Source organism: Ochotona princeps, chromosome 23 (assembly GCF_030435755.1).
Source record: "Ochotona princeps isolate mOchPri1 chromosome 23, mOchPri1.hap1, whole genome shotgun sequence".
Taxonomy (NCBI): Eukaryota; Metazoa; Chordata; class Mammalia; order Lagomorpha; family Ochotonidae; genus Ochotona; species Ochotona princeps.
The window spans coordinates 7,980,457-7,987,935 of record NC_080854.1 but is presented as its reverse complement, the minus strand read 5'-3'; the positions used below and the strand labels follow the sequence as shown (position 1 = coordinate 7,987,935).

Sequence of the window (7,479 nt, the reverse complement as noted above, 5' to 3'; positions counted from 1 at the left end):
CCCACATAAACAATTCTACACACTTTTGATTGGATGTCTTCTTCTTCTTTTTTTAAAGTCCATTTTTATTTGAAAGGCTGATTTTACAGAGAGAAGGAGGGGCAGAGAGAAATCTTCCATCTGTTGGTTCACTCTTCATGTGTCTGCAATGACCAGAGCTGAGCTGATCTGAAGCCAGGAGACTCTTCCAGGTCTCCCACATGCGTGTAGGGTCATAAGGCATTGGGCTGTCCTCCACTGCTTTCCCAGGCCACATGTAGGGCGCTGGGTAGGAAGTGGAGCAGCCGGAATATGCATCTGTGCTCATATGCAGGCACAGGATTAGCTAATCAAACCATCACGTCAGCCCCTTCATTGGGCTCTGCTTCCGATCCAGCTCCCTGCTAATGCACCTACGAAGGACCTATCTGGGAGACCTAGCTGGAATTTCCGGCTTCTGGCTTGGGCCTGGACCAGTTGGGTATTGGGGCCATGTGAGGAGTGAACTAGAGGATGAAGCTATTTTTCTCTCTCCATGTCTTTCAAATAAATTAATTAAGTAAAAAAAAAAAAAAAAGATGTGTGTATGTTGAGGGGGGCAAGAAACCATAAGTGCTCACCCTTATCATCTCTTGCACCCTAGAACTAACCCTCTCACATCTGACCCCCTAAAATTGTTGGAGGATTTCAGCTGTCTTCCCAGCCCATGTATACTTGGTCCCTACCTCTTGATCCCCACCACTGCTGGCCTGGGTCTTTTTAGATCTTCCCAGTCCGTATCATCTGGGTCTGCCCAGAGCCACTAGCCCCAGTGTCTCCTGCCTGGAGCACCTGGATGTGGTGATTGCCCTCAGGCCAGCGTTGACCCTGCTGGTCTGAGTCTCAGTCTGTGGCTGAGAAATACAACCTGGGCAGGGAGGGAGTAGCAGCGAGTGCCTGCCTAGGAGGCTCAGTCCCTAGGAAAGTGTTTTTCGCTGCTGTCTACCCTCACGACGTCCTTCATTTCTTTTTTGCCCCGTTCACATCTGTTTTCTTGAAATGATCATGACACCTGCCTGCAAAAGGCCCTTGCCCACATTGTCCACAGCTTTTCGGGAGCAGCCATCACCCCTTAGGAAGGCTTGCTGTGCCCTGCCCTCCTCTCAAGCCCGCCTCACACACTCTCCCTTCCTTCTCAGGGCACCAGACAATCTGACCTTCTTTCAGTTCTTCAAACTCCTGAGCTATGCTGCAGCCTTGCAGCCCTGCAGCCCAGGACTCTGACACAAGCTGTTTCCTCTGCCCGGAACACGGCCACCTCCACCACTGCCACTGCCGACTCATCCTTCCCGTCTTCGAGTCTCATCACTTCCTCAGGGAGACCTTGCTTGGCTTCCCAAACTAGGTCAGCTCTTCTCCATGGCACTGAACACTCCTCCTTCTGGGTTGGGATCTGACCGGTGGATGTGCAGCTGGTACACTAATGGCATTCTCATCGCCACCGTGGGTGTACAGATGGAGCTGGGATTGCATGGTATCTTGGTTTATTTCAGCCTTTACGGCTTAGCCTAGGGCCCTATGTATAATATGGGAGGGAAACACATAAACCGTATTTTTGAAATAAGGAAGGAAGGGCAGGAGGGAGGGGAGAAAAATGCATGCCCAACAGTCTTGCTGTTTCCGGAGATGGTACTGCCCAGAGGCGCTGTGGTAGTCCCAGGAACACACTCAGTGAGTTAGCCTGCTGGGCTTTCCTCCCTTCTCACTGCCCTTGATCATCAAGGCAGCTGATTCTTCATTCATTCCCCGTGTTGGCTCTCACCCTGGCCTTGCAGTGTGACCTTGGAATGCAGCTTATTAAGGCTTGGTTTTTTTCATGCCGGCGTTTTGTGATCTCAGGAAAGGACAGGAAGTTAGGTGTGATGTGATGCTGCTGGGGAGAAAGTACTACACAGCCAGTCCAAACAGGATTCCTGGCCCCGCACATGAGCTGGCATTTCTGCCCCAAATGACCCACACAAGGAGCTTCTCCATAGGCAGAAGGGGGTGGAAGGAAGAGAAGGAGTAGGGGAGGAAGGCAGGAGAGAGTCTTCTCACATCCAGCATTTTCAGCTTTCTCTAGAAACCACTAAGAATGAAAGCAGATGTAAAGAAAATAAAACAAAGCAAAAAAAAAAAAAAAGACTAACTTTTCTGAACTTAAAGCAGAGGAACCCACTGTTTGCAACAGCAACAAGTCATATCAGAACAATGGTTTGAGTTTTGCCTGCTGCATTTCTGATCCAGCATCCCTGCTAATGGCATTTGTCAAGGGAATGCAAGATGGTCCAATTACGTGGGGCTCTGCTATCTGCATGGGAGACCAAGATGCAGTTCCATGCTCTTGGCTCCTGCCAGGCCTAGCCCCTTGCTATGGCCATTTGGGGGAATGAACCAGCAGCTGGAAGATCTCTCTCTCTGTCTCTTCTCCCTCTCTCTCTTTCACTTTACCTTTTAAAAAAAAATTAGAGTCTATCTTTAAGAAAAACTGAAAATAAAAGCAGAGAGAGGCATGCCTTAGGCTACAATATAAACTTAACAGGAACTCCAGAGGAACCAGAGAAGCAAGAGCATCAGAGTTGAAGGGGAAATTTTCCGTTTCTTCAATCGTCATCCTTGTTTGGGTGAGGTGACCAAGGGTCAGCAAAGCAGGGAAACGGGCTGGGGTTACAGAGGGGAGCTACAGGAAAGGAGCTGCGACTCACCCAGGAACCCCCTCCTCATTAGGGAATTTGCCCCATTTAATCTTTACATAACTGCATGACATATAGACTTCATTACCCCCATTTCACAGATGAAAACATGGACACTCACAAGGGCCTGGGGCAAAGAGGAAAAGCTGTTTAGTAGGAAATGTTGTATACCAATACTGTACTTACAAGCACACACAAGAATCAGGTCTGGGATCACTTCAGACAAAGTTTCTTTGGGGAGCTCCCCAAATGAACTGCCCCAACCATGAAGGGAAGTGCAGGTTCCATGGTCTGCCATGGAGTGCAAGTGTCAGAGCCAAGCCTCCTTAGAGGCTCAGATGGAGCAGTGGAGAGCACAATCAGGTGCTCATAGAGGATATGGCAGTCCATCGGAACCCTCTGAGGATACCTGGCACCACAACAGAGGACAGAACAAATCAATCAACTACCCCAGCCATGTGTTGGCAGTGAAAACCTGGGCAAATGGAGACTCTAGGGTGGACTGTCAATCAGTGGATTCTGCAACGACTTCATCGTGCTTGGAATGGCAGATTGGCAGCAATTCATAACTGTTGAACTATCAAAACCACTTGAGCAAGACCCTCAGAGCACGCCCCACACTGGGGATCTGGGATGGGTGGGAGGCTGGGTGGGGCTTCTCCCTTTATCTCCCCTTTCACCCCAGATACAGAAAAAAAAAGAATGTGGAAATAATAGTCTTACCCACTTTCCTGTAACCCTTGAACCTTTGTGCCCTAATTAACCATGTACAGATTGTAAAAAATAAATACTAAAAATAAATAAATAAAAATAAATAAGTAAATAAAATGGCCATTGAAAAAAAAGTATTTTGACTTAGCCACGACCTAGTTTGGTCAAGCTGGCACCCTGCACCTGCGTGCCACTCATGTAGCGAGACTCTAGATTCCAGCTTGCCTGGATCATAACAGTTTACACCTATGGTCTCAGGGTCATTAGAAAGAGCAACCCCTTTTAAAGAGTGCCCCAGGGGTGTTACATTATACAAAATGGGGATCTTGATATTACTTAACTCATGGAGGGGTTTGCAAGGAATCAATGAGATTTTGCACATGAAATGCACAGCGTCTGGAATACAGTAACCACTCAATGAATGCATGCTGCTATTATTATTATCAGGAAGAGGAGGCTCCCAACTGGACAGCTTGCAACAGGAGCAAAGGCAGGCTTTCCCACTCGGCAGTCCCACCTCAGTCCTGTGACTGTAGCCATCTACCCATGGGGGGTAGCACCAGCCACCCCAGGTCAGGACCAGGTGGGGGCTGCTTTTGCCTTGCCCTAGTTGCCTCAAAACGGTCTTGTTGTTGGAACTGAAAGTTTTGCTTTTACTGCAAAGTGGAGAGCCCAAAATGCTTGCTTGCTTTTTCTTCCTTTTAAAGCATTTTTTTTTTTTTTGCTTTAAGTAAGATTTTACAGATTGAGAAGAAAATAAAGAGAGAAGGTCTTTCATCCACTGGTTCACTCGCCGAACAGCTGCATTGGCTAGAGCTAAGCTGATCTAAAGCTGGGAGCCAGGAGCTTCGTTTGGGTCTCCCACATGGGTGCAGAGGCCCAAGGATCTGGGCCACCCTCCACTGACATCCTAGGCCATAAGTAAAGATCTATACTGGGTGTGAAACCATCAGGACATGAACCCCTTTCATGAAACAGTGCCCTTTGGGGATATTGGTGCCACAGGGCAGAGGATTAGCTTGCTATACCACCGTGCCAGCCCCAGATAGCTCAGGTTTCTTAAGGATGAAGAATATCAAGCAGAAAATCCTGACGACATCCCCCAACCCCAATTCCTGCTCATGCTTATGGAGTTGCTTCCTCTTTGAGTTTAACAGGTGGGTGTGAGTATTTTTCTTTGGTCCCCTGAAATATTCTTGATCACAATAATAAATATGCTAAGCTCATTGCCTCTTAATGGAGGCTGCTGAAAATTCCCCATTCCCCAAAGAACCCAATTGCAAGCACATGGAAACAGGTGTTTAGAATGCTTTTTCTATGCCTTTTCACTGACAGGATCATTTTGAATATTGCTTTGAGCCAATCAGTGATTGCTTCTGTATTCAGTTGAATTTACATCTTTGATTCTCTGTGCTAGATGAGACACTGCCTTGAAAGTCTATAAATTTAAACAAGGTAGATGATTTTTAATTTAGTTCTTTGTCCTTTTCTGTGGCTTCCATATTTGATACAGAATGCGCATATGTTTCTTTTATTATTTAAAACATCTCATTTAAACCTACGAGACAATGTCCAGGCATCTGTGGGTATCTTATATCACCAAAAATGGTGTGTTATACTCAGTGGGTGTTTCATAGAAGTTTTGGAATAAATGAATAACCTCACCCAGATTGCAAATAAATTACATGTGCTATCTCTAGGGCTTTTGATTCAAGACTTCTTTTAACATTGTCTGAACTTCGTATGTCAGCAAATATGTTTATTCTGTTCTCTCTTCCCAGCCATTCTTCCATTTCATGTCCTTTTTTTTTAAAAGTCCCACCAGTTATTCAGGATTTCATCAAGTGCCAATTCCGTCATGAAACTCAGCTTGCAGGCTCCGAGTGGAAAGCATGCAGTGGGAGTCTTAGAACAAAGGAGCTGGGAAGGCTTAGAGCCGTTACCAAACCCCACCTTGCTGCAGGTGTGAACCCTGACTTTTGTGCTTTTTGACAATGTCAGCCTCCTCAGATGGGACACAGAGCATGCTCTGCTGAACCAAGATGGTTGCCTTAGACAGGAAGTGCTAACAGTGAAGAAGGGGCCGCTAAGAGTAGCACAGCGGCTGGCATTACGACACAGTGTGTTAAGTCTGAAACGCCAGCTTCCCGTAAGTGAGCACCTAAGTCCCAGGGACTCCGCTTCCAACTCAGCTCCCCCTAAGGCCTGGGAAGTTGGTGGAAGATGGCCCAAGTGCTTAGGCCCCAGCCCCCAAGGTGGGAGTCTTGGGTGGAGTTCCAGTCTCCTGGCTTGGACCAGGGCTGATCTGTTGCAATCATTTAGGAAGTGAAGCAGTGGATGGAAACTATCTGTCTGTCTCTACTTCCCTCTGTAACTCTGCAGTTCAAATAAATAAATACATCTTTAAATAAATAAAAGTGGCGTATGCCTGAGCGTAGTCATTATTAAGATGCCCCTTCAATCAAGTCCTCCAAAACGAAAGAGCTTGGTGTTCAGAGGGTGTGTGGGTCTGGTTTGAGGCCGTGGCTGAGTAAGAGCAGAGGGCAGGCCACTGGTCTCCTGAGGGCTGTTCCAGACATTTCTTCAGGCATAATTTAACATGTATCAGTTTATCCTGGAGTGTAAAGTACACTTCACCATTGAACACGGGTAACTGGCTAACTACCCATACCTCCCCACCCCTCCCTTTTAGTGCCTGTTTCCAAGCAGCCAAGTTGTGGTTCAGTGACTTCTGTCTGGATAATATGAAAACAGGGCGCCCAGCCAATGCTGATGAGCTAACTATTTCCCTAAATTATCATGCCTACGCCAAGGGCCCTGAACTCTGCTGGTTAACACTTCTCAATGTGTCTGGGGGATGGGCTGAGCCGAGGGCTGCCATCCACTAGCTGGAATTTCATGTTTCAGAGCGTCAAGCAGTGAAAATTGTCATCTTTAGTGATGACTGACAGCTCCCTGTCTCATTTCTGCTACGTTGAATTAGGTAAAGGGGGAGGGGGAAGACCAACTTCAGGCTTTTCACAGACTTCTTGCTGAAAATACATGTGACAAGACTATATATTTTCACCAGAAATTGATGGGAGAATGGGCACTTCAAAATGCCCTAAAGACTTTGCAAAAGGTCCCAATTAACAGGATGTGACTCACACCTCAGAAAATAAAGTGAAATAAATGTAGCAGTGGGAATGAATCTTGCTTGGAGTGCCGTGTTGCTGGCGGTTTGCCTGGGGAGAGCAGTGGCCAGGGCTTGCCAGCTGGCGGATCCACATGCCTATAAAAGATGTGGTCAGCTTACACCTTGGCAAGCTATGATTTTGATGGAAATTGTAGACACTCTACTCAGTAAACGATGTTCACTCAGATCAGTGCTTTTATTTGAGTGAAGGGGCTGGAATCAGCGGGCATTTCCAATCCCAATAGATATGATATGTGCCCTGGAGGAAACACAGAGCGTAATTGAAAGTGTCTCATTCTCCTAACCTCTGTGTTGAACCATATGTGTAGCTGAAGCAAGCTAACTGGCTGACCAACAAACATCTGCCCACAAGTCCCACTCGCCCACCAAACCCTGATCCCCACAGCTCTTAAGCTCTCTTGACGCTCATCTGTAAGCTGTGTTTTTAATTTCATAAGCTTGAAGATAGCACCCCCACAATGGCTAACATAGTGCTTTTGCCTTAATGAAAGAACTGGAGAGAAATTCCACTGTCCAGAGTCCAAACTGAAAATTACAGCCATTTCAACACTTTTTAAAAATTTGAAAAAAAAAAAAACCCTCAGCAATCTCTCAAAAGGTCTTACTGGTATGAAATTTGTCAAAACTGATTCTAAACTTATTCTAAAATTTATTTTTTTCTAACAGACAAGCATGCAAAAGTGGTCAGAAAAAAATAATGTGAACAAATTTAAAGGACAAAACCAGGCTGGGACAAAGCTTTTGCAATACTGGGACCAGGATTGTGGCACTGCAGGCCAAGCCACCACATTTAACATTGACATCCCATATTAGAGTGCCAGTTTGAGTCCTGGCTATTCCACTTGGTATTTCCCTGTTAATAGGCCTGAGAAAGCAGTGGAA

The 7,479-nt window shown here is 46.3% G+C and overlaps 1 long non-coding RNA gene across 1 annotated transcript; it reads left to right on the top strand.

Annotated features, from left to right (window-relative positions):
- The first annotated feature begins 4,433 nt into the window (after positions 1–4,433).
- On the top strand, positions 4,434–7,009 carry LOC131483092 (uncharacterized). Its single transcript, XR_009247507.1, has 3 exons — positions 4,434–4,558; positions 5,218–5,364; positions 6,906–7,009. It is a non-coding gene; the product is annotated as an uncharacterized LOC131483092 (long non-coding RNA).
- Positions 7,010–7,479: the final 470 nt, after the last annotated feature.